The sequence below is a fragment of the Pipistrellus kuhlii genome, unplaced genomic scaffold (genome assembly GCF_014108245.1).
Source record: "Pipistrellus kuhlii isolate mPipKuh1 unplaced genomic scaffold, mPipKuh1.p scaffold_m20_p_10, whole genome shotgun sequence".
Classification (NCBI taxonomy): domain Eukaryota; kingdom Metazoa; phylum Chordata; class Mammalia; order Chiroptera; family Vespertilionidae; genus Pipistrellus; species Pipistrellus kuhlii.
In genome coordinates, this window is record NW_023425405.1 from 44,014,662 (window position 1) to 44,042,624 (window position 27,963).

At 33.1% G+C, this 27,963-nt stretch overlaps 1 protein-coding gene across 1 annotated transcript in view; it reads left to right on the forward strand.

Moving 5' to 3' along the window:
• Positions 1-27,963, forward strand: part of SEMA3A (semaphorin 3A) — a 352,298-nt gene that overhangs the window by 67,813 nt on the left and 256,522 nt on the right. Inside the window, exon 2 of the mRNA XM_036429563.2 lies at positions 22,068-22,152. The gene's annotated coding sequence lies outside the window, so the exon portion shown is untranslated. The remainder of the gene's footprint in view (positions 1-22,067; positions 22,153-27,963) is intronic.

Genomic DNA, 27,963 nt, shown 5'->3' on the forward strand with positions numbered 1-27,963 from the left:
CCCAGGGGAAAGCACAAAGAGAAGTGCAAACGTGTACTATTGTATTTTGGAATTATACTCTGTATTCTCTCTTCCTTTTCATGAAAACATATTGAGCTATAATATACTTTTGATTTTAATTATTGTTATTCAGAGAAATGAAGGATGGTATTATATGTTATGGAGCTTTGGTAAACAAAACCATAATCCCTACTTATTTCAGATTCTCACTGTTGGTTGTTGTTCACTTAACTAGTACTATAGTCAGCTGATCTGATTTCAGTCCCTCTTAAAATTATGCTATGTTGATGTTTCTCTACCTACCAATTATTGTAAAATCTGCCTCAAATCTTTACCTGTGACAGCCTCTCAAATCTTACATTTTGTCTACTTGTTTCACTAAAATATATGTTTTGAAAGACAAAACTACATGTAATTCTTTGAGAAGTCAATGTGTTGCTGTCTCAATGACTCTATGAATACTATTATATCTGCCTGAAATGTCCTTATTATTATTCAGTTCAGCTTCCCTGCATCCTACGAGTCTGGTCAAAATAACCTGATCAAAATTCCCAGGTAAAAATGTCTTCCCCGGCCATAAGAGAAAAATGATATATTGTGATTTGCAACAATATGATGTATCTTGAGAATATCATGCTAAGCAAAATAAGTCAGACAGAAAGAGTCAAGAACCATATGATTTCACTCATATGTGGGATATAAAACTGAAAGCAACAAAATAAACCAACAAGAAAATCAAACAAATAAAAACTCATAAATACAGACAACAGTATGCCAGAGGGAAGAGGGGTTGGGGTAGTCAAAGGTAAGTGGGGTCAGATACATGGTGATGGAAGGTGATTTGACTTTGGGTGGTTGGTGCACAATGTGATGTAGATATGATGTAACACAGAATTCTATATGATGTCATTAACCAATGTCACCCCAATAAATTAAATTAAAACTGTAAAAATGCCTTCTTCCAGAAAATTTTCTGTGAACCTGAGCGGGAATTATTCACCTTATCCTATCTCTGTATCTTTGCATTAGTTACATTTTTTAACTCTTTTATCTAATGAATTTATATTTTATCATAGTGTGGGATTTTGAGCCCCTTTAAGGTTGGAACCACATATTATATACACCTGTTTCATGTGTCTAGTAGAGTGCCTACCTACTTGATAACTATTTGTTAAATGAATAAAGGAAAGAAGTAAATGGTCAAAATGAATAAAAATCAGTGTAAGAAAGAATATTCTTTTTCTCCATAAAATTTGACATAGGCTGTTGAAATAGATCAGCTGTAATCAATTGATACAGTATGGATGAGGGACTTTCTCATACAAAAATAAACCTTGAAGTATTTTAAGTATAGCAAGTAATGTTTTATTTTTATGAAGATAGAAACTTTTCACATATAAAGTTTCTTATCCTGAAAATTACAATGTCTTTCCTCTCTCTCTTCCTTTTACCCTCTTTGATATCTCCTTTCTCTCTCCCTTCCAAGGATAAAAGATTTATATGCCAGAAACTTCTTTAAGACATGGTCTCAAAGGGTTTATTACTGTTTATTTATAGTTACCCAACTCTCTCTTATAATAGAATAAATGAGATTTTGAAGTGTAAAGATGAGAATACTAAAATATTTTCCCACATAGACTTCTATACAAAATAACTAGGCTCTATTATTATAAAGTCTTATTTTCTTGACTCATTTGTGATTCTCTGAGTGATGTTCCTAAAGATTATACTGGCGCCCTAACTGGTTTGGCTCAGTGGATAGAGGGTCAGCCTGCAGACTCAAGGGTCCCAGGTTCGATTCTGGTCAAGGGCATGTACCTTGATTGCAGGCTCATCACCAGTAGGGGGTGTACAGGAGGCACATATATTTAAAAAAAAAAAAAAAAAGAAAGAAAAAAAAAAGATTATACTGGCCTTTTAAATTTCTAATTTACAAAAAAACTTATTTGCGCAAAGGGAATTATTTGCAACCCAATAAAAACAAACTATTTAAAAATAAGTGGTTCCACTTACAAAGCAAATATTTAATTCATAAAACTAAAAATTGTAATCTGTCAACCATCATCACATAGATTAGAAAATGCTATAAATTATCTTGTGGTCTATTTATTTTGTGGTCAATGCATGCCAATACTATGTTGTTGCCATTAACCCAATTTTGAATTTTATCACAGGCTAAAAGACTTTGCAAAAAGAAAAACAAACTTGAGGGTTGTCCATTCATCAAAAAGACTATGTACCACTAGAAGCCTGGTGCATGAAATCTATGCATGGGTAGGGTTCCCTCAGCCTGGCCGGCAATCAGGGCCAATCAATTGGGTGACCAACAGCGTGATGGGGGGGGGGGGGGGGGAGAGGAGGGTTAGGGTTAGGGTTATTTTGAAAAGCTTTTGGAATTCTCATATATAAATATTAATCTCCCTGGAAATAATGTTAATATATTGAGGGCAAAAATCAACTTATCAACAGATTTTGCAATTTCAGATTGGCTACATTTTGAAAGGGGTCTGTAATAGTGTACCTATAACAGCATCTAAAACCATTTTAACACAAAAGTAATATGTTTATGTCATATGCATTGTTACAAAATTAAATTAAAATACCAAATAAATATACATAAAACATTTTTATTCATAAATCCCATTTTTCATAAGGAATATTTACAAAATAAAAATGAAATACAGTATATTTTCCCACTAAAAACAGAGTTACAATGATATATATATATATATATATATATATATATATATATATATATATCAAATTAATCAGGTAACAAGCAAACTACTGGCCATCTTGTGGCAGCCATCTTTTACCACAGGGGGGCAGCCATCTTGTGTGTTGGAGTGATTTTCAATTTGCATATTACTCTTTTATTAGATAGGATAGAGGTCTGGTGCATGGGTTGGGACCAGCTGGTTTGCCCTGAAGGGTGTCCTTGATCAGAGTGGGGTTCTCATGGGGTGTGGAGCAACCTGAGTGAGAGGTTTTGGTGGTTTGCAGGCTGGCCACACGCCAGGCTACCCAAGTGGAGGCCCTGGTATCTGGGATTTATTCATCTTCTGTAATCAGAATTTTGTAGCCTTGAGCGGAGCCAAGTCTCCTACTTGCTCCATGGCAATAGCCATTTTTGTTGGGATTTATTTATCCTCTATAATTGAAACTTTGTAGCCTTGAGCAGAGGCCAAGGCAGGCCAGGGCTGTGGAAGCTTGGCTTCCTCCGTTACCAGGGGAAACTCAAGCCTCCTGCTCTCTCCAGCTCTGGGACTGCCACTGGGATTTATTTTTCTTCTGTAATTGAAACTTTGTAGCCTTAAGTGTAGGCCTGGACCTGCCAGGGTATGCAGAAAGCTTAGCTTTTTCCATTGCCAGGGAAATCCAAGCCTCCTGCTCACTGTGTGGCTGCAGCCATCTTGCTTATGTTAATTTGTATACGCACTCCCGATTGGTTGGTGGGCATGGCTTGTGGGTATAGTGGAGTGATTGTTAATTTGCATATTACTGTTTTATTAGATAGGATAATTTTGTATTGAAAGATCATAATTTTTGTGACTGAGAATTATAATGTAGTCAGGAATATTATGAATCATCTTACCATTTTTATTGGTATTGTAATCTATTTCATAGACATATTTTGCTATGTACTTTATTTTTCATAGGAAAAAAGAATGATTTTAAGACCACACACTTTAGGATAAATTTCAGTCTCTGAAAAAATGAATTCAGGGATAATTTTTGAAATTATCAAAAATTTCAAAAATTATCCCTAAATATGAAAAAAAATTATCTCTAAATATAAAAACATAATCTTCTCTATAATTCTAATTTGAAAAATATGATTACCAATGTGTAAATAATCATCTTCTTGCTGTTTAGCTATCAGCCAAAAACAACATTTGTTTTGCTTCCAGCATATGTTCTTTTCTTTTTGGCCTATAACAGCCTTGTTTTTGTTCATTCATTAGAGCTGGTATATAACTAGAAGGGTTTGAATTCCAAAGCCAATTCAACATTAACTTTATATCCATGACCAATGTCAAGTCTGAATTCTATCTAATAGAAATATAATGTAATCTCATGTTAATCTACTCTGTGTACTAGTTCTGACTAGCACTAATGAACAAAGGTTGATTGGAAACCTCAGTAGATTACCACCATCCTATAGAGTTTGCTTTTGTAAAAAAAAAAAAAAATTGCTCTATAGATTTATCCCCCCTCCACCTAAATCAGGCTTCTGTGGCTCATCAATATTTGGAAAGTCTTCATACACCTGCAATAAAAGAAATCATTGACTCATGGTGCCAGGAATATAAGTTAAGTTCAACCATCATCACACTGGTAAATACTAGTTCTCCAGATAATTATAATTTATTTAAACATTTAACATTGTTTTGATTACCACTTAAAAAATAGGAAAGGTAATACATAATTTAAAACTTTAAAACAATTTATTTGAAATATATTTAAAAGTTAAAATGTACTACTCTCTTGAAGAGAATATATTCATGATTTTATGTCACATTAAAAAAATACTTGACATAAATAATTTTTATTGTGCTATTTATCTGTCATAATACAGAAAATAAAATAATAAATTATAAAATAAAATTCTTAACTTGTGTTGCATAAACCTTGAATGATGTTAATCAACCATGATGCATGACTAAAGCACACATCTGTCCACATGATTTATGACAGAATATAATCAGAGAATAAGCTCTCCATTTTAAAAAGAACTATAGTACATTGTAAGAATGGATCGTGTTTAGCATAGAAACATGGAAATATTTTTCATTTATAACATTTCTGCAGTCTTCTTTCTACTTTTTTCCACCTCAATTTTTTTTTTTTTTTTTTTTTTTTTTTTTTTTTTTTTTTTTTACTCATTGCATGCTGCAAGTACCCCTTGTGAGCTTCTACTCAGGAAATGACATGATTTCTTCTCATCAGAGAAATGTTTTCTTTTTAAGAAGCGAATAGTACTTATGTTCTGCTTTAGCCAATGGTGGCCTGTCTGTCATACTTGACATGCTTGATTACCTAGTGATTAATGCCAAAAGAGCATGTAGATTAAGAGCCTTGCTAAAATGAATATTTGCAAACTTTAGCAGCCATACCACAGTGAACTGTATCTTTGGTAGAAGGACTCAAGCTCTCTTAAATATTGATGCTTTAACAAAAATATTATAGTATAGAGCCAATGAACACTTAGTTTACTGCCAATCGATTGGTAACTAATCTTCAAGTATCATTAAAATAGAAGTTTTAGGCTTATTGATATTACTTATTATTTTTTTAAAAATCATTTTATTTTTTTATTTTTATTTTTTAATATATTTTTTATTCATTTTTTTTTACAGAGAGGAAGAGAGAGGGATAAAGAGTTAGAAACATCAATGAGAGAGAATCATTGATCAGCTGCCTCTTGCACACCCCCTTCTGGGGATGTGCCCGCAACCAAGGTACATGCCCTTGACCAGAATCAAACCTGGAATCCTCAGGCTGACACTCTATTCACTGAGCCAAACTGGTTTCGGCTGATATTACTTATTAAGTGTTTCTAATGCATTAATATACATTGAGTATTTCAGGACATTCCCTGAAAGATTCCCTCAATATTTATTATAACCTGACAAGGAGTCCTTCAGTTTCCAGGGTAGGAAACAGGTGAGAGTTATAGTCATTTGTTGAAGGTTGCCCAGTGGGTAGCATGCGGAGTCATGTTTGTAAACTAGGCAGTGTGACTCTGTGCCATGTTCACAACTGCTCTGCTGCTCTGAGTTTTAGGAATGAGCCATCTTCTTATTCTTTTTAAAAATATTTTTTATTGATTTCAGAGAGAAATAGAGAGGGAGCGAAAGGTAGAAACATCAATGATGAGAGAGAATCATTGACTGGCTACCTCCTGTATGCCCCACACTGGGGATAGAGCTTGCAACCTGGGCATGTGCCCTAACTGGGAACCAAATTGTGACCTTCTGGTTCATAGGTCAACATTCAATCACTAGACATGTAGTCCTGGAGAGTCCTTTTCTCAAATGAAGGCCCTAATGAGTTTAATGGGACTCATGTGATTTACTTTATTTTTTTCTTAATTCTTAAAGACTACCTTGTATCTTTTAAAAATATGTATATTTTTCTTTAATATAATTAAAATACAAATGATGATGATGGTGATGAGATGTATTTTATTGAGGGTTTATTTTTGACAGGCATTTGTTTTATAATAACTCATTGTTACAGAAATATGAGGTAGGTAGTATTACCATCCACATTTTACAGATAATAAAACTAAGGTGACACAACTGGTTAGTTACAGAGTAATGATTTGAACCCAGACAGTCTGGTTCCAGTCATGTGCCTTAAAATGCAGAAAATAAAATACAGTTGACCTCTGGTCAACCCAGTTTTGAACTCTGAGTTCACTTATATGCCTATTTTAAAAATAAATACTGTAAATATATTTTCTCTTCCTCGTGATTTTCTTAACATTTTATTTTCTCTAGATGACTGTAAGAGTACACAGAACACACATAATATGTATTAACTGACTATTTATGCTATTCATATGCTTCTGGTCAACAGTAGACTTTTAGTGGTTAAGTTTTTGGAGAATCAGTCAGTGGTTGTATACAGATTGTTGACTGCATGGAGTAGGTACCTCTATCTCCCACATTGTTCAAGTATTATAAGGGAAAACAATTATATTTTAAAAAGTATAAGAGATTAAAAAGAAAATATTTATGACTGAGTAATATATGTCCTTGTTAACTAAAGCATTTTAGAATAAGATCTAGTAGAAAATCTAATATCACAATTTGAAAATAATTAACAGTATAAATGTCACTCTAAGATTTATGAAAGAAATATAATGTGATATGAAATTATTTTATTGCTTTTGATGACATAGTGACATAGTCACAAGTATTGCTAATACCACTGTGGTTTATTACTAATGTCATATATTAAGTAAATGATAACTTCAGTTACAAGTTATATATGTATATATATATATATATATATATATATATATACACACACACACACACACACACACACATATATATATATATATATATATGTGTGTGTGTGTGTGTGTGTGTGTGTGTGTATATATATATATATAACTTTTTCCAATACAAACTCATTGATTGCCTGAATTTTATACCAGTTTCTTTTTCTTTTTTTAAAATATATTTTATTGATTTTGTACAGAGAGGAAGGGAGAGAGAAAGAGAGTTAGAAACATCGATGAGAGAGAGTCATCGATCAGCTGCCTCCTGCACACCTCCTACTGGGGATATGCCCACAACCAGGGTACATGCCCCTGACCAGAATCGAACCTGGGGCCCTTCAGTCCCCAAGCTGACGCTCTATCCACTGAGCCAAACTGGTTTCGGCAATATACCAGTTTCTTCATGTTCTGTGTACCCCTGTTTAAAAATATTTGAGTTTCTAAAGAATCACTTTATGTCAATGGAGTATATCTTTGACATTATCTTTTTGTTTTTGTTTTTATACCTATCTCCCCACCCTTTTTCTTTGCCAACCATCAGCATGTGCTATGGGTCTGTTTCTGTTGTATTTTGTTTAGTAATTTATTTACTTAATTTCAGTTCCACATATAAGTGAGACCAAATGGTATGGATCTTTCTGTCTGACTTACTTCACTTAGCATAATAATCTCTAGGTCTATGCATGTTATTGCAAATGGCAAGATTTCATTTGTTCTTACTGCTGAATTATATTCCATTGTCTTCATCTTATGTGCTGCCCTATTCCAGTTCATTGCTCCCTCTGCTTACTTACTTCAGAAAAACCAATTAGATCTGTTTTTTGTTTGTTTGTTTGTTTGTTTGTTTACAAAAATTAGCAAACACTTTTTCAAGACCTAACATCATAAGCTGAGACTCTGTGGTCTATCTGCACTGCCAGTTTCCGTTCTCCTACGAAATATTGATGCTGGTCTAAATTTTGATGCTTAAAGACTACAGAACCTAAAAACTGAAATATTGCAATAAAATTTTCTAATATCAGTATGTCATAGATTATCCAGCTGGTAAATCTTTTCCCCCTCAGTTTTCTTACCTATAAAATGAATTAACTCACTTAACTGTTATCAGGATTAAAGTAACTAGTCAATGTAAAGTGCTTTAAGTAGACTTTAGTAATAAATTTCCAGGATAAGTAGCTATTATACTGACCTCTGAGATTTGGTGACTGATACATTATAAATTATTATACTAATCAGCATCTACATTGTAGATAAGGAGACTTGAAATTTATTGAAATTTAGAGTTAGTGTCTAATTCGATCTTATTTATATGTAGTAGTATCTGGTGAGTGTATAAAATTTTTATAATCATTTGCATAAATATTATATTTAAGCAATATATTTCTAAGATCATATCTGAACATATCCTGTTAATTTCAAAGTGATTAGATTTCAAACAAATTGGTTTTGTTAATATCTGGGTCTGGTGGTATTGCATCCTCTCACAACTCATATACAGGAGTGATAAAGGTAGCTATATGCAAAATGGAAATGAGCAAAGCAATGGTGCATGGAAGTCATTTTAGGCTAACCCAGTGGTTGACAACTGATTAGTCAACAGAGCCAAATATCAACAGTATTGAAATTTTTTTTGAGAGCCAACTTTTTAAAACTTAAACTTCTTCTAATACCACTTCTTCAAAATAGACTCGCCCAGGCTGTGGTATTTTGTGGAAGAGCCACACTCAAGAGGCCAAAGAGTCGCATTTGGTTCACGACCACAGTTTGCTGACCATGGAGCTAACCTATCCATTTGTTCTATCCTACATACTTACTGATTATAAAAAGAAAGAAAATAATTTATTCACACAATAAGTGATAGACAGAGCTTTTATAATTTCCTTATTTAAACTGTTTTAAAATTGTGATAAATCATTTTATTAACAATTGATCATCAATTTAGTATTAAGATTTAATAGCTAAGGGGACTAAATGTGGAAAATCCATATATCTACTTTTTAAGTGCTACCAGTGTTTAAAATCACAGAAATTTCATAGTAAATGTCTAAAAATTAGTTATCACTTATTTGATATAAATCTAAAGCTTCTGGATGAGAGTCTCAGGTATGACCTAAAATGCATTTTATTAACAGCTTGCTTTGCTTAATTTCCATTTGTGCTTTGTTACTTTTACTATATGAGAAATTTATAAAATGTTTCTAGATAAATTAATTTTAAGAACAAATTATCTTTTAAAATATATTTATTTTAAAGCTTATTTGGAAATGAGGCATTGTTAATACAATTTTTCAGTTTCAGTATTTCCTGAAGAGTTGCATTTTCATGGAATTTGTCCTAAGAAATGATGTCCATCAGAGAGAACTTATTTCAGTTAAATAATTTATTGGCGACTCAGCAACCGTAATAACTGATGAAATATGTTGAGACAAGGAGTAGTCAAGTATAGTGAATGTGAAATGCACTGCAAATTTTCGAATAGGAAGAGTATATGCCAAAAACAATGAAGAATAATACCTATCAAGTATATATATATATATATATATATATATATATATATATATATATATTAACATTTTAAGTTGAAAAAATTGTAACATTTTCGTAAAAACCCATTTTGTTAAAATACAAGCTAAAGCTAAAAGATCAAAACTATGCTATGGCAAAGCTCAGTATAAAAAAAATAGTTTTAACTTAATGCATTTGTAGATAGGATGAGGGGCAATAATAAATGAATTGAGATAGAGTATGCTGTCACTGAATATATAAATTAAATAGCTCATATTTAATTTCTATACACAGCACACTTCTCTCTAGAAAAATCAGGTTAAATCTGAAGACATAAAATGAAGAGGAAGAAGTAAAAGTGCATTCTTAGATTTCCATTTTAATAATCACCATCAGTGACCCAGTTTTCTTTTGTCTTTTTCGCTTCCAAGGAAAGAATCTATACATCACTTCCATACGTTTTAGGTAGAAAAGCCCCTCAAGGCTACATGCGACTAATGCTTCTTTGGGACAAATGTAGCCCGAGGGATGGAAAGAGTGTTTTAGGAAGCTGAACCTCACATTAATATGGAGAAATGTCCTATTCGGATGATGGGTACCAGCTAATAGTAGAACTTCACCCTGTGTGGGGGAAAAAAAAACACAAAAACACTTCTGCTGGCATCACGAGCTTCGTGCAGGGCATGGTGGTGTATTTGGAGCCTGCTACTTGTGAAAGCTCCACCTTTTCCATTTTTAGAAAATGTGAAGCAGCAAAAAGGTTTTTGACAAACTGCAGGTCCTGCAGAGTTTAATCAACTTAATCGCAGGCACCCACCACCTCTTCAAGTCTCTTCTTTTATTTGACTATTGGTGGTTTGGCAAATCTTTTTCCTGCTATTGGATTATAACTTTAAGATACATTAAAAGAATGTGATTCTGGAAGATTAACGATACGCTTTATAAGAAAACCAGCAGCAAGTAATAAGAGAGAAGACTCACAGGAGCTCCGAAATGGTAACTCATTCTCTTTCTGTGTGTCTCTCAATTTTTGCAAGTATACTTTTAATGCACAGACTTACAACAGCTTTTTTTTACCTTGTTAGTGGCTGATGTGGCGAGGTAAGAATATGCCCTGTAAGATACAAAACCAAGGAAGGCTTTTAGTTTGTGTGCCTGCATCCTGCCTGGATGATGTGAAATACTAAGTCATTTTCTCATTTTGAGGATTTAAAATTCTTATTATTTAAAAATATTACCTGATTTACTTCCAAATACTTTTTCATATTATTACTTATGTTGGCTTTAGTTCAGTTATAATTATACTGAACATTAAGAAAGGAACATAAAACTTAAGGCAGTGGTCTTTCTAATTAGGACAATTTTATTTCAATTAATTTATTTCAAATGAAAGCTTGCTATTGTCAGTATTGTTCTATTTTTGTATTATTGTATCACATCAAGGAAAAAAAGATATGAGAAAAACTTTAGTCACCAAAGATTGCTGCATAATTGATATAAGACTGATTTTAACACAGACAATATAGATGATTTCCCATTATTGGTTTCTATCCTGTGATTTTATGACTTAATCATACAGGTATTTTCAAAAACAATTCATATCATATCTATTATTGTGCCAGTCATCCAAGGAGAATACAAAGTATGAAGACTGATATCTTGGGGTCTTTTCTCTGTAGAATGGTATCTCTAGCAGTGGTGTCATTAATAAAACCAAGGTCTTCAACATTTAAAAGTATCTGAACAATAAATAACTAAAAACATTTTTAAAGTATCTGGAGGAGTATAGTTCATATCCCCTCCAGCCAACAATCTACATTTGCATATTTTAGGTGACAAATTTACCCAGCACATTTATCTAACTTTACATTTCCACTTGATACGATGCTTTGGAGTCCTATGCTGTATGGTTTTGATGAGGCTGATTACCCATTTGGAAACGAGTGACTTACTGGTCCACCAGGTAGAGCAGCCAGTAGCAAATTATTCATAAGAAACAAAAAATTCCAAAGAACATTCTTTTCAGTTTGCTATTTGCTTATTTCTTATAAGTGTACACTAATGTAAAAAATTTATTATGAAATTAAAACAGGTCAAACTACATTTTTCATTTGTGTTACATGGTTCTTTTTATATTCAGAGAAAAAACAGCTTTTACTCAGAAAAAAATGGCTTTCCAACCAAGTCTTGTGGGCCAGTTCCCTGGAATTCCTCCTGCACCAAGGCAGACAGGGCATAAAAGGGGTCCTTTCTGAAGCAGGCATTGGCTGAGCCAAAGTGCCATTGCCTCTGACATGCTGTTTTCTCTGCCCTCTTGCTTCTGTGCTCCTTTCTGTGATATCAGTCAGTCAGTGAAGTGACACTATGTTGTATGAGGGTCAAAAATGGTCTCAACATATAGGTGGCTGCATAATATGAAAGTTTATATATTGTACATGCTATATGTTCATCATGGGACAGTTTACTTTCTGTTCCATCATTCTAAAATGAAAAAGCAGGCCCCCTCTGAGGCATACTAATCTCACGGCGGGAGGAAAAGGGCAAAGCCAAGAACCAGGAGCTGGCTTTTAAAGCTTCAGCTAGGATGTGGCACATGTTGCAGTCACAGGTCATCGCCTAAAGCAAGTCATATGTCTATCGTATAAATCAACGATGCAGGAAGTCTAATCTTCCTGCAGGAACTGGCCCAGCAGGGAGCAATGGCAAATATCTCAGCAGTAATTCAATCTACCAAAGTCTGGTCACACATACTCACTTTCCCCTCTTACAAGCAGCCAAGTCCCCTCTAATCATAATGTCGGACTCAGTCTTGAACCTCATGATAGCCCAGATAAGGTTCTTAATCTGGAGATCTAGGAATTTAAGGGACCACTTATATTGCCCCCACCCCCAAACCCTTCACACATTTCTAATATTCTATGGTGGAACAGCAAGAAATGTTTAATCAGAAAGCAGAAGGAGTGAATCCCAAAGTAGTCAGCCTGTAGATTATAGCAGATCTGAAATTCTAATGGGCGTGACTGGCTATGGGGAATGTTTCCTGATGTGGCCCCAGTTCCGATGCCTGCCAGCAATTGCTTAGCCTATAACTCTCGATGGCTCTTGGCTAGGCTGTCTGGCAGGTCTTTCATAGTATTTCCTTGGCATCATTCGAAGAGGGAACCTGCAAATATCCCTCCTTATAGAATAAGTAGGGTTCTTAGCCTAATTTTACTGCCACCAGAAGTTTGGGAAACCTAAAGTTTATATTTGAAATCTCAAACACTCATATTCTCTTATTCCAGGCCGATGGCTCATTTGGTAGTACAACTTTCTCAAAACATAGTCAGGTTTTTATTTATAGTATTTTATTTTATTCCCAACCATGCGCCAATAGCCACACATATGATTTTCTCTCTAAATGAAGGTCCCATGAGCTTACATGGCTTCTAGGAGACATCTCCTCTTAAACGCTGCTTTCTCTCTGTCCAGTGGAAAGTATTTACTGGCTGCTACCTTATTAGAGCAGATATTCCAACAAAGAGTGAAAGTCACACCTTTGATTTACTCTTTGCTAAGAAAGAGGTTGCGTTATAATTAGCCCTCTTGACTCAAAGCTTTTCCCAATTTTCTCTTTCACTAGTTGGAGATAAGAAACAGCTTCAGTGTTGTAAGGCCTGTAATTTCCAGATTGTCTACATTTTCTTATTGACTGAGCTTACAAACTGGTCAGTAACAATCCAGGCATGACCATAACTTGAAGCCACAGCTAATTTAGAACATTCGCTGCTTCCCGAATGATTGCAGCTTACAGTCTTACCAAATGTATTTCTGTTGCATTACATAGGTTACCATTTTGGCATCGCAGATAAATTTTTTTTCCACCACCTCTGCTAGACCTCAGAGCTGACATCATGCATTTTAGATTTTTTTTTTTACTATAATACATTACTTCTTAACACCAAATCCCATACCAATATAGCACAGGCTATATTATGCTCAGATAATTAATAGCCCTACAATGAGAATAAATATTTTAAGTATCACTCAGATTATGCAGATTTTGTGTGTGGGTGTCAGTTCTGCTCCATTATTTTGCACACAGACTTAAAAAAATTAGCTTATGTCTCAGCCTGGCCAGTATGGCTTCATGGCTTGAACTTTAACCTATGAGCCAGGAGGTCATGGTTCAGTCCTGAGTAGGGGGCCTGCAGGAGTCAGCAGATCAATGATTCTCTCTCATCATTGATGTTTGTTTGTTTTTTAAATATTTTTATTGATTTTGTACAGAGAGGAAGGGAGAGAGATAGAGAACTAGAAACATCGATGAGAGAGAGTCATCGATCAGCTGCCTCTTGCACACCTCCTCTGAGGATATGCCCGCAACCAAGGTACATGCCCTTGACTGGAATCGAACCCGGGACCCTTCAGTCCGCAGGCCGACGCTCTATCCATAGAGCCAAACTGGTTTCGGCATCATTGATGTTTTTATCTTTTTCTCCTTCTCCCTTCCTCTCTCTGAAATCAGTAAAAACACATTTAAAAAAAAAGAATGAGCTTGTATCGCAGAAAAATAGGGTGATTAACAGAACCACTTACTGGCACCTACAAGTTCTGCTCAGAAATAACCATGTCACTTCCACATCATTTTATTGGCCAAAGTAAGCTACATTGCCAAATATAAAACCAAAGGAGTATGAGGTGTAATCTTCCTGATAAGGAAGGACATGGTAGAGAGGGGATGTAAATATTTTGACAATAATGAAGTCTTACACATTTGTCTTAGATGAGACAAAGCTTGAAAACACGTAATTTGGAGGTTTGTGACTGAGACCTGAGGCTTATTGAGTATACTACATAGCAGTTGCTTGATATTTTGCAGTAATCTTTTTTTTTTTTTCATAATGGAGCTAATAATGCTGATGTTGATTATAAACATTTGACTTGTTGATATTACTAAAATTAGCATAACATAAATATCTCTTTTAGTAATATAATATCAGATAACTAGTCAGGGGAAAGAGAGTTTCTTGTAATATGCAAGGTTCCTACATGTATGTATTTACTTTTTATTCCCCTAATGTTTCCAAGGAAGCAAATCACAAATGTATAATAGTCTGTCTTAATTAAATTTTTAGTTTTTTAATTGCAAAACTGGATCATTTCACTGAGTGAATGCTGAGAGCTGTTTTTGTGTGTGTTTTTTAATAGGCATGACTATCAATTGTCTTAGTGTAAAGGCGTGGTCTAGAGTGAACTTGAGAAGCTAGGCATACATTTGAAGGGTAGAAAAGTTGAGTGTTATATTTGTTAAAAAAATATTATCTCTTCACTCATCTGGGAACACAGCATACACTGTGACCTTTTGATCACAGACTCACTTAACAAAGACAACTTTACTTATGACTTTAAGTATAAAACTGAAAATGATGCTAGTCAACTCAAAAAGAGAAAAAAAACAAAAAACAAAAACAACACACCTGTTTCTTAACAGGTAATTTGAAGAATAAAAGTCTATTGTTAAAATGTTTAAAGCACAAAAGAAAATAGTAAGTAATTAATTTGACTTATTCCCAAATAACTATGAATAAATATTTTTATTTTTACAGAATTGTAAAATAAGTAGCAGCTTAAACTTAAACTTCTTCTAAGGCCACTTCTTCCAAATAGACTCGCCCAATCCATGGTATTTTGTGGAAGAGCCACACTCAAGGGGCCAAAGAGCTGCATGTGGTTTGCTAGCCACAGATTGCCTACCATGGGCTTAAGTGAAAGGACTTCTAGACCTGTAGTTTCATTTTTCCATATAATTTGCATTGTTTTACTCTCAAAATTGAATTATTTTGATTTGGATGGCAATAGAATTTCAGAGAAAATAAGTATTTAAAAGTATTTCACAGTTGATATTCTAAAAAAACAATCCTATATAATAAAAGAGTAATATGCAAATCGACTGAACTGTGGAACAACCAGTTGCTATGACATGCACTGACCACTGGGGTGCAGATGCTTAATGCAGGAGCTGCTCCTTGGTGATTGGTGTGCTCCCACAAGGGGAGCACTGCTCAGCCACTAGCCAGGCTGATGGCTGGATGGCACAACAGCAGTGGTGGGAGCCTCTCCCACCTTCATTGCAGAGCTAAGGATGTCCAACTGTGGCTTAGGCCTGTTCCGCCAATAGCTTCCAAATTGCTAAAGGGTGCAGGACAGGCTGAAGGACAAGCCCTCCCCAAGTGCACAAATGTCGTGTACCAGGCCTCTAGTGATTAAATAAGAGATCATTAATCAATGAGAGACTAGTCATCAGTGTAGTCAAAGAGATCCAATATATTATTCAAAAAATTTCAAAGAATAATAAATCTGCATTGCAAATAAATTTAAATATCAGAAACATCAGGAGATTCAACAGTTTTTGAGCCAATCATATTTATAAGTATGATTAATGGTAGAACAAGTCACAGAATAAGCACACACATGAGTGTATATGCACGTGTTAGTTATAACAGTGGACATTTATAAAGTGTATTTGGGTGTAAATGATATATATCTATCTATCTAGGTAGAATCATTAACATATGGGAAATTCAAGCATTTAATCTGATATAATAGTTTTCTAATAATTCATATATTTTCTAGTTTATTTTCTAAGGGGAAAAGTTTTTTCAGTGTAATTAAAAAAAAAATTCAGCCAAAACCGGTTTGGCTCAGTGGATAGAGTGTCAATCTGCAGACTGAAAGGTCCCGGTTCGATTCCAGTCAAGGGTATGTACTTTGGTTGCGGGCACATCCCCAGTAGGAGGTGTGCAAGAGGCAGTTGATCGATGATTCTCTCTCATCGATGTTTCTAACTTTCTATCCCTCTCTCTTCCTCTCTGTAAAAAATCAATAAAAATATATTTTTTTAAAAAATTCAATGTTACCATTGGGATAATTTTATAATCTTATTAAATGTAAAAATGATGAAATTTTAGTTTCAAATGTCTGTTTTACACTTGAGATGACCAATGACAATTTGGGTTTTAGAAATTGCTTACGAAAATGATAGATTTCTTGTGAATATTTTGATCAAATTATAATTATTTTCAGCCTAGGTCAGAACCAGTACAAGACAGGACAATATGGCTTTTTGTAGGTCTTCTGAGGACCTGACTGTCATTTACTTGTTTTTGTGATCTCAACTCACAGTGCTTCAAATATATTAAATATGCGTTTGTCCTATATTAAGCCTTTTTTGTTTGTTTTAAAACTTTGAAAGTATTTAATAAACATGTTGTTTCATTTCACTATCACTTTCTATGATTTTATTTTTAACAATATATATTTGGAGAGACTTGCAGAATAAGAGACTCTTAACTATAAAAAGTTTACAATTTGACAAACAATAAGATTGAGAAGTAAAATTTAATATGCATTTAAACATTTCTTAGTATCTGATTTACATCTTTTTTTTCACAATTATATATTTTTCTGGGACCTTAAAACGTGTATGTGTTTTATCTGAGCAATTTGCTGTAGTGCCTGATGATTCATATCACTCTCAGATGTGTATCTTTTGAATCTTGACTAAGTACCTTTAATTCTCTAGTCAGATTTGGAACCTTGAACACCCAGGTAGTTTGATTTGTATTCTGACTTCTACACTTCCTGAGCATTCAGTACATACAAGCATTATTATATTCATCACATTGTACTGTAATAATTAACTGAGTTGTTTGACTCTCTGAGGAAACTAAAAGAAAGGAGATGGGGACACGTGTTCATTTATTCAAATATATACACTCATTCATATACATATATTAGTTTAAAATATGTACTTGCTATTACATATATTTAAATGCCACTCTCAGCCTAGCACTGTTCTAGTCACTGGGAATAGAGTGTAAAATAAAAAGCAAGTCTATGCTCCACAGATGTAATATTTAAGCTGCACATCTAATTTAACTTTGGACCAAAAACATTTCCTGACATCATATACAGGTTAATTAGGTATTAAAAATTATTAATAAATACATACGTTTTATAATTAAAAATAAAAAATGTTTAAGTTACTTAAATTTGTACACTAATAAAATTTAAATTACCAGGAAAGCATATATCTTCAAATTATTCAAAATGCATTTATTAATTTTAATAAAAATCACTTGATATTCTGCAACATAAATTAAATAAAATTTCAACTGAGTGATTTTTAATATACTCATATCCATTTTCCAAATTATCTCATCTCCCCTTCCTCTCATGATAAATACACAAAAGGAGAAATAGATAGAGGGAAGGAGAAGACAGAGAGGGAGTTTTTAAATTTGTAATGAATTTTTCTAGAAATATTAATGACAGTTTTGTCTTCCTAATAAATGTACTGTTATTTTTAAAGAAAATGACCAATGCAATTTTCAATTCAGCTCACTCTTAGTAAATCATTGTTTAATGAAAACAAGTATATCAGAATAGAATGTTACATTTGCTCTTAGTACATCCCTGTAGAAACTAGCAGACATCAGATTTGTCAAAGTCACAACTCCTTTAGAATTTCCAAGAGAACACCAGGATCAAAGCAAAGAAATAGATAAGATAGAGAATTACAATTTATTTTCAATAGAAGTTTCCCATTTAAGTTTCACTTGTTGCTATCATTTTAGTGAAAAGTATGCTGGTTAGGAATCATTATCTGACACTAATGGAATATCTTTTGACAGATTTTTTTTTGTGTTGAATAATTATATGGTGTAAATTGGAAAAAAAAAACCAAAACTGTCAGGTAGGATCCAATATTTTGAACCCACAGGTGCCTACTTGGCTCACATAATCTTCACAAAGATAAGTGGAAAATGTTATGTATTTTAAAAGATTCACTAAATTATCAATAAAGATGGAAACTTTTATTTGGTCAAACAAAGTATATTTAAGTTATAGTTTTAACTATTGGATTAAACCACACTCCATTTGCTGAAGTAAATTTTTTTGACCAACATGATAGTTCCATTGTGGTGAATTTAACAGAGAGATAAGTGAAAGTCTGAGAATTTCAGTGTGTAAGATCTTTTAATTATATTACTCATAGCTTTTTGTTGTTTGCTTTATATTTTACAATATTTTGATTTGACCAATGTACTGCAGTTAACTAGGAAATTGTGTTCCTGGCATAGGTTTTACCATTGTTTGTAATATAGTTACTGATAAAATAAAATTTGTTTTTGGTCACAATTATTTTGCCTCTCCCCCTCCCTCCCATCACTCCTCCCTCACTCAGTACACCCTGAGTTTGCAACGTATTGCTATTTCTGGAAAAATCTATTCATGACCTTGCTCCAGGGTTTTTGCTGTTATTGCTCCTTTGGTTTTAACTCTTCTTTCCCAATATATCCACATGGTTTCTTCCTTTAGTTTTTGTGTAAAATGTCACCTCAGAGAGGACTTTTCTGACCATCCCAAGCAAATTATAATCCAGCCAACTTCTATCCTCTTATTTTATAGCACTTAACATCGCTTGATCTTGTATTATGAATTTGTATGTTACTGAGTTTATTGTTTGTATAAAATTTTAGTGCCTTACATCCAGGAACTTTGATTACTTGTCACTCCTGCCTAAAATAGTGTCTGGCACAGAGTAAATCATAAATATTTGCTGAATTAATAATAAATATCTGCATTTGTTATGAACAATCAGACCAGTTAAATTGTACAAAGCTCTTCATGAAATAATTAGAATACTCATCATATTAGGATAAGATAAAATGCAAATATATAAAAAATGGAAGTCCTTGTATTTGAAACAAAGCTGCTCTTTCTTTAGGCTTCCAGCAGTAGAAGTAGGGTGAAGATCAGGATGCTGAACTAGTCTGATGCTCGCCCTGAAGGCCTGTAGCTCTATACATGTAGAAGATTCAGAAACATGTGAGGATTGAGGCTACCACCAGCAGGGCTCTAGCGATTGGCTATGTGCTCAGTGTGAACTAACCTCTACACTGACCATAGGATGCCTTCTGTGCAAGTCAAATGGAAGCCTACACATAGTGTACCTCCCTCATCTCAGGCCACCACTTATGGAGGTCAAGGAAGAAAAACAGCTGTGTTAAACTTAAAGATGTCCATCAGATGTTGAGAAGGATTAACACATTCTTTGCTGGGTCAGAGAGCACTATCATGAAGAGTTAAGTGGATGCCCTGAGTCCCTAAACACTCCTGACAAGATGTCATACCATCTCTCTGGAAAAAGCAGATTGGACTCATCAAGCTCATTTCTTCATTTTATACCAATGACCAAAAAGAATTCAGAACTTCCAAGTCACTTTTTTTCTTTATTGATTAAGGTATTATATATGTGACCTTATCCCCCTATTGCCTCCCCCCACTCATGCCATCATCCCTCCTGTTGTCTGTGTCCATTGGTTAAGCTTATATGCCTGCATACAAGCCCTTTAGTTAATCTTTCCTCCTTACCCCCACCCTCCCCTACCTTCCCTCTGAGGTTTGAAGGTCTGATTGATTCTTCTCTTTCTCTTGATCTGTTTTTGTTCATCAGTTGATGTTGTTCATTATCTTCCACAAATGAGTGAGATCAAGTGATATTTATCTTTGACTGGCTTATTTCACTTAGCATAATCCTCTCCAGTTCCATTCATGATGTTGTAAATAGTAAGAATTCCTTCCTTTTTCCTGCAGCTTAATATCCAACTCACTTTTGATTCTCACATCTCTAAATCTCATTCTATAATCCTCTCTATCTTCTGCTACCCTTTTACCATGTTTTCTGAAACTCACCAAACCAAGCCCCTTCATTTTCAATCACTTTCTGTATTTTCCCCTTATCTTCTCTCTAAATAAAGCCTGATTCTTCTTTGTTGGTTCTGCTCCTAATGCCAGTTTTCAAGAGATGGCTATTTCTGTACCACACCACTTAAATTATTGAGATTAGAGATGGGCAGTGTTCTCTTTGCTTCTCAATCTCTCTTCCAGAGCAGTCTCTTTCATTCATCCTACAACCTCCTGGCTGTTATGTCTGTTACCTGCTATTCCTCTTTATACAGTTTTCTACCAACCGCTGGTCACTTCCCCTCTTCATTAAGATTTTAGTTTTATTTCATTGTCAGTCTCTCCAATATCATTCTTATCATACAGTATGGTAAATTTAATATCCCACATAGATGAATTTTCAAAAACATTAGTCTCTAAATTACTTGACTCATCAAACCCACAGATCTTGTTTCCATCTTATTACTATTATGAAATAATTTCACTAACTTGTGACATATGCCTTCAAGGAATATTTAAAATGGTATTGTCATTTGTGTTTCAATATTTGTATATATTCTTAGAGTAGTAGATTATCTGCTTACCTATAACTTAACATAAATGTTTTGCTTAAGCCAATTTTTAAATTATATCTAATCCTATTACACAGAATCTAACAAACACATAGTGTATAAGTACATGTAAGATAATACATTCTATATTTCTCAAAACTATTATAATATATGTCTATATTTCTCAAAAATGTAGTTAGGATTGAAAATAAATATGAGAGAAGTATTATTTCAGAAATTTTATTTCTGTAGTTTTGATAAACTTATATAAGATTTATATTATTTAATAAGATTATCATTTAGCTAATGAATCTGCATAGCATACTTCCTTTTGGATTTTATCAAGTTATATTTTTTCCTAAATGAGATAATATTACATTTCTGGCCCTAATCAGTTTGGCTCAGTGAGTGGAGCATTGGCCTGTGGACTGAAGGGTCCCAGGTTTGATTCTGGTGAAGGGCATGCACCTTGATTGCAGGCACATCCCCAGTGGGAGGTGTGCAGGAGGCAGCTGATTGATGTTTCTCTTTCATCAATGTTCCTAACTCTCTATCCTTCTCCCTTCCTCTCTGTAAAAAAAAGAAAAAAAAATCAATAAAAAGTATATTTAAAAAAATATTAAATCTCTGACCTAGATTTGAATTGTCTTTAGTTTCCTAAATTGTTTTTACAGTTTATTAAAATATGAAATAGTTTATGATTAACATTACAAAGCATCAATTTTAGTAAAAATGTTTAAAGCATGTTTTTCATTTTATATTTGAGAAGATTCAGTTATTTAAAATTTCTATTTACTTGTTATATATGGTGTCTTTTCTTTATTCATTAAAAAGAAGAAAAAAAAAAAGCTTTTGTTGAAGTGCAGTCCAGTTACTTGCTAGCAGTGCCATGAAATTACTGCTTAGCGGGATCTTTTCACCATCAGGAGTGAAAAATGTTAATGACATCAGAGCATTTAGAGTTTCAACTAATTCTCAAATCAGCTATTCTTTAGCAGAGTCAGAGCCTAAATAACAAATTATTTCAAGTGCCTTAAATCGCATTAGGGATAACAAATTGTAAGCTGTTTGGAGGAGCAAGAGGGAAATCTTTGTCACATTCAGTATCTGCCTCCCATAGTACCCTCTTCCTTTCTGCTCTACATTGTCGTATGCAAGGTATAGAGGTGGTTTGAAGAAAGTTAATGGAATGAAGCACCTATTTACTTATTGCCACTTGTTTGATTTATAATGGATTCTAAGAATGGACCTGCTTATTTTTATAGGGTACTTAAAGTGTCCGGATACTTAAAATAACCAGTTGGACTGAACAAATGTATCTCAGAAATTAAGAAATTTTCTTGGAAGAAGGTAAGAGATTTTTAAAAAATATATACACATTTTTATATTAATAATATTTGGTGGAAATTTTGCTATGCTACTACATTTCTTTGGTAATAATTTAGAAGGTGAATTTTAAAAAAAATAGGGGAACTTTTTTGTTTTTACTAAGATAGCCTTCTATTCTGTGGAATGAGAGAGCTTCTGCATTAAACACACACACACAAACACACACAGAAAACAACAGTTTGTGGGGAAGCCTCATTGCCACTTTGAAATATCAACATCTTGATCCCTTTCTCCCTTTCTTTCTTTCTTTTTTTTTTTTTTTTAATCTTCCTACTTCACATTAGCTAAAAAGAAAAAATGAAAAATGTGTGGATGAAAAGGAAGAAGATACAAGTTAGAATTTGTTTAAAAGAAATCAAGACTAGTATATGTAATTTAGTATTCTATTTGAAGTTGAATGAATATTGTTAAATGAATATTGAATAACTTGGTATGTTTTGCAGGGAAGTGTTTTCATATACTAGAATGAAATTATACTCTTGACTCAAATATCTCTGGATTTCCAAGCTGAATCACAGTATTCTTTTGAAAAATTAACTTTGCCTAATTTAACTTTTTCATTTATTCATAGGACTATCAATACCTAATTTCAGTTGCTTATAATTTTTACACATTTGAAATATATTATTTTTAATTGAAATTTTAAATGTACAATGTATTTTCCTGTTTTGAATAAATTTCAAACTACTTTTTATTTCATTTTTCAAAGTGTTAATTTTTTTATAAAATTTTAAAAATAAAACTCAAATCTTATTTTTCTATTCTAGATTGTAAGCTTTTTAAAGTGAAAATATTTTTTCTTTATGCCTGTCCACCCAGCCCCTCCACCCCACCTGCCAGTTTAAGAGCAGGCAATATTTAATGAGTAACTAAAAGAAAATACAGTAACCATTTTATTTAGATATGTTACTTGTGAATTGAGTTAAAACAAAATCATTTAAAAACATTTAAAATTCTCTAAAGGATATCAGTATTTAAGATAAAGACTTTTTAAAAAGTCCTTTTGACTCTATATGTTCCCCTACGAATTTAGGTTTTATTTAAATTTGATTTTCAGTCAGTTCTTTAGGCTGGTAGCCTATTCATATTTTAATCTGCTTTGCAACCACTTATAAGATTTTTCAAGGGATTTGAATACATTTTTCTTATCAGAGAATTCCCTAGACTTTTTTTTAAAGAAAGAGAGGTTGATAGTCCAGTGAGCTAAAAAAATAAATAAATAAAAAATTAAAAAAATCATGCTGTAGCTGAGCTCATATTCGGCTTTAGTAACAGGAAACCTTGGAGAAGTGGGCATGGCTTTGGCTCAGATTTTAGCTCTCACAGGGTCAAAAGGATGCTCAGAGGTGTGGCTTTGCTCCTGAGAGAATCTAGCTATGCCTAATCTCCTCTGTACCCATTGAGGGTGGGATAAGAATGGCCCTGACTAGGAGGGGAATGTTATCTACCTTTTTGAAAAACTTGTCTGCATGCTTGCTCAAATCCTGCCTACTTTAGATTCAGGCTGAATTGTTTATTTCCTGGCTATTAATTTCTTCTTTTTTCAAACAGTCCCTTTATGTTTCTTCTATCTTCTATAAGTTGGGCTAAATGATTCTAGATCCACAGAATATCTGAGCCAGAAAGAATTTAAGACCTTTTCATTGTTGACATAAGAAAACTAACGACAATGTAAAGTTTGCAGAGGTTCCAGAGACCAAGAACCCAAACACTAATTCTAGCATTATTTCCCTTATATCATAGATCTTGCTCTCAAGATACGCCTTTTCCCAAGATACTTCTTTCCTTTATACCATATATCTTGCTTACAAAAATATTATTTGTTACCAAGATACTTCTATCTTATGTATTTTAGAATTATGTGTCGACAATTTCCATTGTTGAAACTGTCTTCAAGTGCAATTTCTAGTTGTATAGACAAAATAAAGAGGTGATATATTCTTCTTTCACACACACACACACACACACACCTCAGTGGATAAAAATGATTAAAACATGAAAGAGTGGGAAGTAAGAGAACCATATACGTAGTACACTACCTCAGGGAACAACCCTGTTCACAGAATAGCATTTTATGACTAGCTACATATCTTATGATATATATATACTGCATAGAACTTTTGTCTTTATTAAAAGATAAAAGACATGTTCTTGAGATGTGTATAGTTAGTTGGGTGAAGCCTTTCTATATATATATTCCTTCTTAACTTTACTGAGGATAATTAGCTAATATAAATTCCATCTGTTTTAAAGAGCTCAATTCTGTAAGTTTTGACAGTGGTGTATACCCAGGATACCACCACCATAACCACAACACACAAAATGTACATTATCCCAACAAGATTCCTTATGACCTTTTACTTTTTTCATACTATGCATTACCTTGCAATTTATATAAATGAAATCATATAAATAAGTGCATTTTCTACTTAATGATTAATTTATATCTTTATATTTATCAGTAGTGCATTTCTTTTTATTTATAAATAGTATTCCATTGAATATACTACATTTATTTATTCATTGACTTATTGATGGATATTTCATTGTTTCCATATTTTGACTTTTGGAAACTAACTTTTTATGAGCATGAATGTACATGTGTTTCTGTGGACATGTTATTTTATTTCTCTTGTCAAAATATGTAGGATTAGAACATCTGGGTATTTAGTAGGCATATCTTTAAGTTTTTAAGAAATGATTTTTCTAAAGTGGTTGTACTAGTTGACATTTACCTGAGCAATGTATGAGAGTTATTGTTCCTATGCATCTGGGTCTGTGAACTATTATTCTTGAGCTAAATTCAGCTTTATTTGTAAAAAATATATATTGGAACAAAGCCACACTTATTTGATTATGAATGAGTTGCTTTTATGCTACAAAAGCTGATTTTGGTAATTGTGACAAAGACCATATTGCACTGAAAGTTTAAAATTTTTGCTACTTGTTCTCTTACACAAAAAGTTTGCTGATCTCTACTCTACATCCTTGCAGAATTTCATATTGTCAGTCTTTCTTCATTTTATCTATTTTAATGTGTATGTGATAGAATTTCAATTGTAGCTTTAATTTTAATTTCTCTCATGCCTAATAATATTGAACATCTTTTAATTTGAGTATTTTTATCTCTATATCCTGAAATACCTATTGAAATATGTTGTTGACATTAATTGACTTTTTGTCTTATAATTTCTTGAGTTGTGAGAACACTATTTATTCAGGGTATAAGACATTTGATAAACATATATGGTATATGAATATTTTCTCTCATTGAATGGTTTTATTTTTCATTTTCTAAAGTTTCTTTGGTAGAAAAATTTTTATATTGCTGAAGTGTAATAACATCATTTTTTCTTTGTTTATAATTTGTACTATTGGGTACTAGGAAATCTTTCTTTATCCAACATCATTAAACGTTTTCTACAGTATTTTCTTGTCTTTTCTTGTTTTCACTTTTGAAAGACTATGATCCATTTTGAGTATGTAATTTGAGGTAGGTGATGAGGTTAATCATTTGTTTCATTACCAATGTCTAGTTGTCCTATACATTTATTGAAAAGACATACCTTTCCCCATTGGCCATAGGAACTTTGTCAAAATCAATGGCTTACTTTTGTTCTCTTAATTTTTCCATTGGACTATGTGTCTATAATACCAATTTGCCAGTAACGTATTGTCTTGATTTTTGTAGAGTTACGCTGAATGTTGAAATCAAATTATATAAGATGACCAACTCAGTTGTGTTTTAAAATCCCTTTAGTACTTCCAGGTTGTTCACATTCCCATATAACATCCCTCTTGTTGGTAAAGAAACAATAAAACCAAATTAATTGAGACACTCATATTTCTGCTACTAGTTAATATGAAAAGTATTTCTATAAATCTCAACCAATTTCTAAATAGATGAATATGTTGCTTGAATTCATATTTGTTACACATATAACTTATTCTTCAGTGTTTCTATAAAATATATTTTCTATTAAATTGGGTAATATAAAAAAAAGTTGTTTTTCTAAGCAAATTATTAATGTAACTAGAGGCCCGTTGCAGGAAGATTCCTGCAAGAATAGGGCTTCCTATGGTTGGAGCTCCCTCCCATCTCTGCTGCCTTGCTCCTTTCTCTGCAGCTTTGCTCTCTTATCATCACTTGACTCACTTCTGCAGCACTTGGCTTCCTTCTACACTGTCTTTAGTCTTTGCTCCGTGCCTGTGTATGCAAATTAACTTCCATCTTTGTTGGGTTTGTTTGCATACTTGCTCCTGATAGGCTGATGGGTGTAGTGGAGGGATGGTCAATTTGCATGTTTCTCTTTTATTAGTGTAGATAGTTTTTTATACCAAATTATAGTTCTTTTTTACTTGATCATCAATGCAAGTAAACTATGAACTATTTTGTATTACCTATTTTATTCAGTAATTAAGTTAACTATTTTATTCACTAATTAATATGTTGATTGATTAGTTGAGCATACATTTAAATATATATTTTGATTAATTATTTTCATGGTATCTTACTGCTTCTTTTCAAATAAGAATATTAAATATGGAAGTGACTTTAACTTATATACTTATAGACATGTTGCAATATGTAACAACTTATTTAAAACTTTGGCTTGAGTATCTATCAGAGAACACAATTACAAATTTGTTTGCTTACAGTTAAAATGCATTTACCAAAGAAAGCAAATTTAGAGCAGAAAGAGATTATGGAGGTAATTCTGTGCAATTCACTTATGTATAAGAACGAGAGAAATGAGGATAGGAAACAAAATTACTTGTCCCAAATAAGCACAGTTGATAGTAATCCTAGATATAAAAATAATACTTTTTGAAAGCTACATGATACTTTTTCAGTTATGGACTCCATTTCAGTTTTTTCCTACTTTAAAAGATGTATGCGTTTTAAGAGTTTTGCCTAAAGTAAAAGAAAAATTATAGCAGTCACATTTTGTGAATGAAGAAAACCTTTACTTCCATAATCTGGTAACTTAGTGTAAGAATATGCTACAAAAATAACAAATGGAATGTCACTCATTTAACAACAAAATAATATTCTCAGCATTTTGATTAATGTCTATTTTGAATCAAGAGACCATTGTCTTACATAAATATTCTTAGACCAGTTGTTAGTCTAGACTCTGAAATTAGGTGGAGGTGCCTTCAACATTAAATCCTTTCATATCCCACAGGCTGAGATCATGCACATCTGAGATGTGTTAGCTGAAATTCCACACGACCATCAATTGCCAAGTTTGGATAAAATGAACATAACGCTAAAAGTAAAAAAAAAAACAAAAAACAAAAAAAAACAAAAAAAAAAAACCTAAGAAAAATTAACATTAAAACTATATATTACACAAAGATCCGATAGAAAGCAGTGAGAAGAGAAATGCCCCTACCATTATATTCTAACAGATTTAAACTTCAGGGAATAGATGTGAAGGTAGGGAAAAGTGATTCAAGATTGAGCAACCAAAGTATAATGTCAGACAAAGACAAATACTATATGAACTCGCTTATGTATGAAATCTAAAAATGCTAAACTTCTAGAAACAGGGTAGAATGGTAGTTGTCAGGGCTGGGGGCTAGGGAGGTAGGGATATTTTGGTTACAGGGCCCAAACTTCCAGTTACAAGATGAAAGAGTTCTGGGGATCTAAAGTTCACATGCTGACTACAGCTGACAATACTGTATTATATCCAGGAAAGTTTCTAAGGGAATAAATAGATCTGAAATGTTCTCATCACAGAGACACACAAATGGTAATCATGT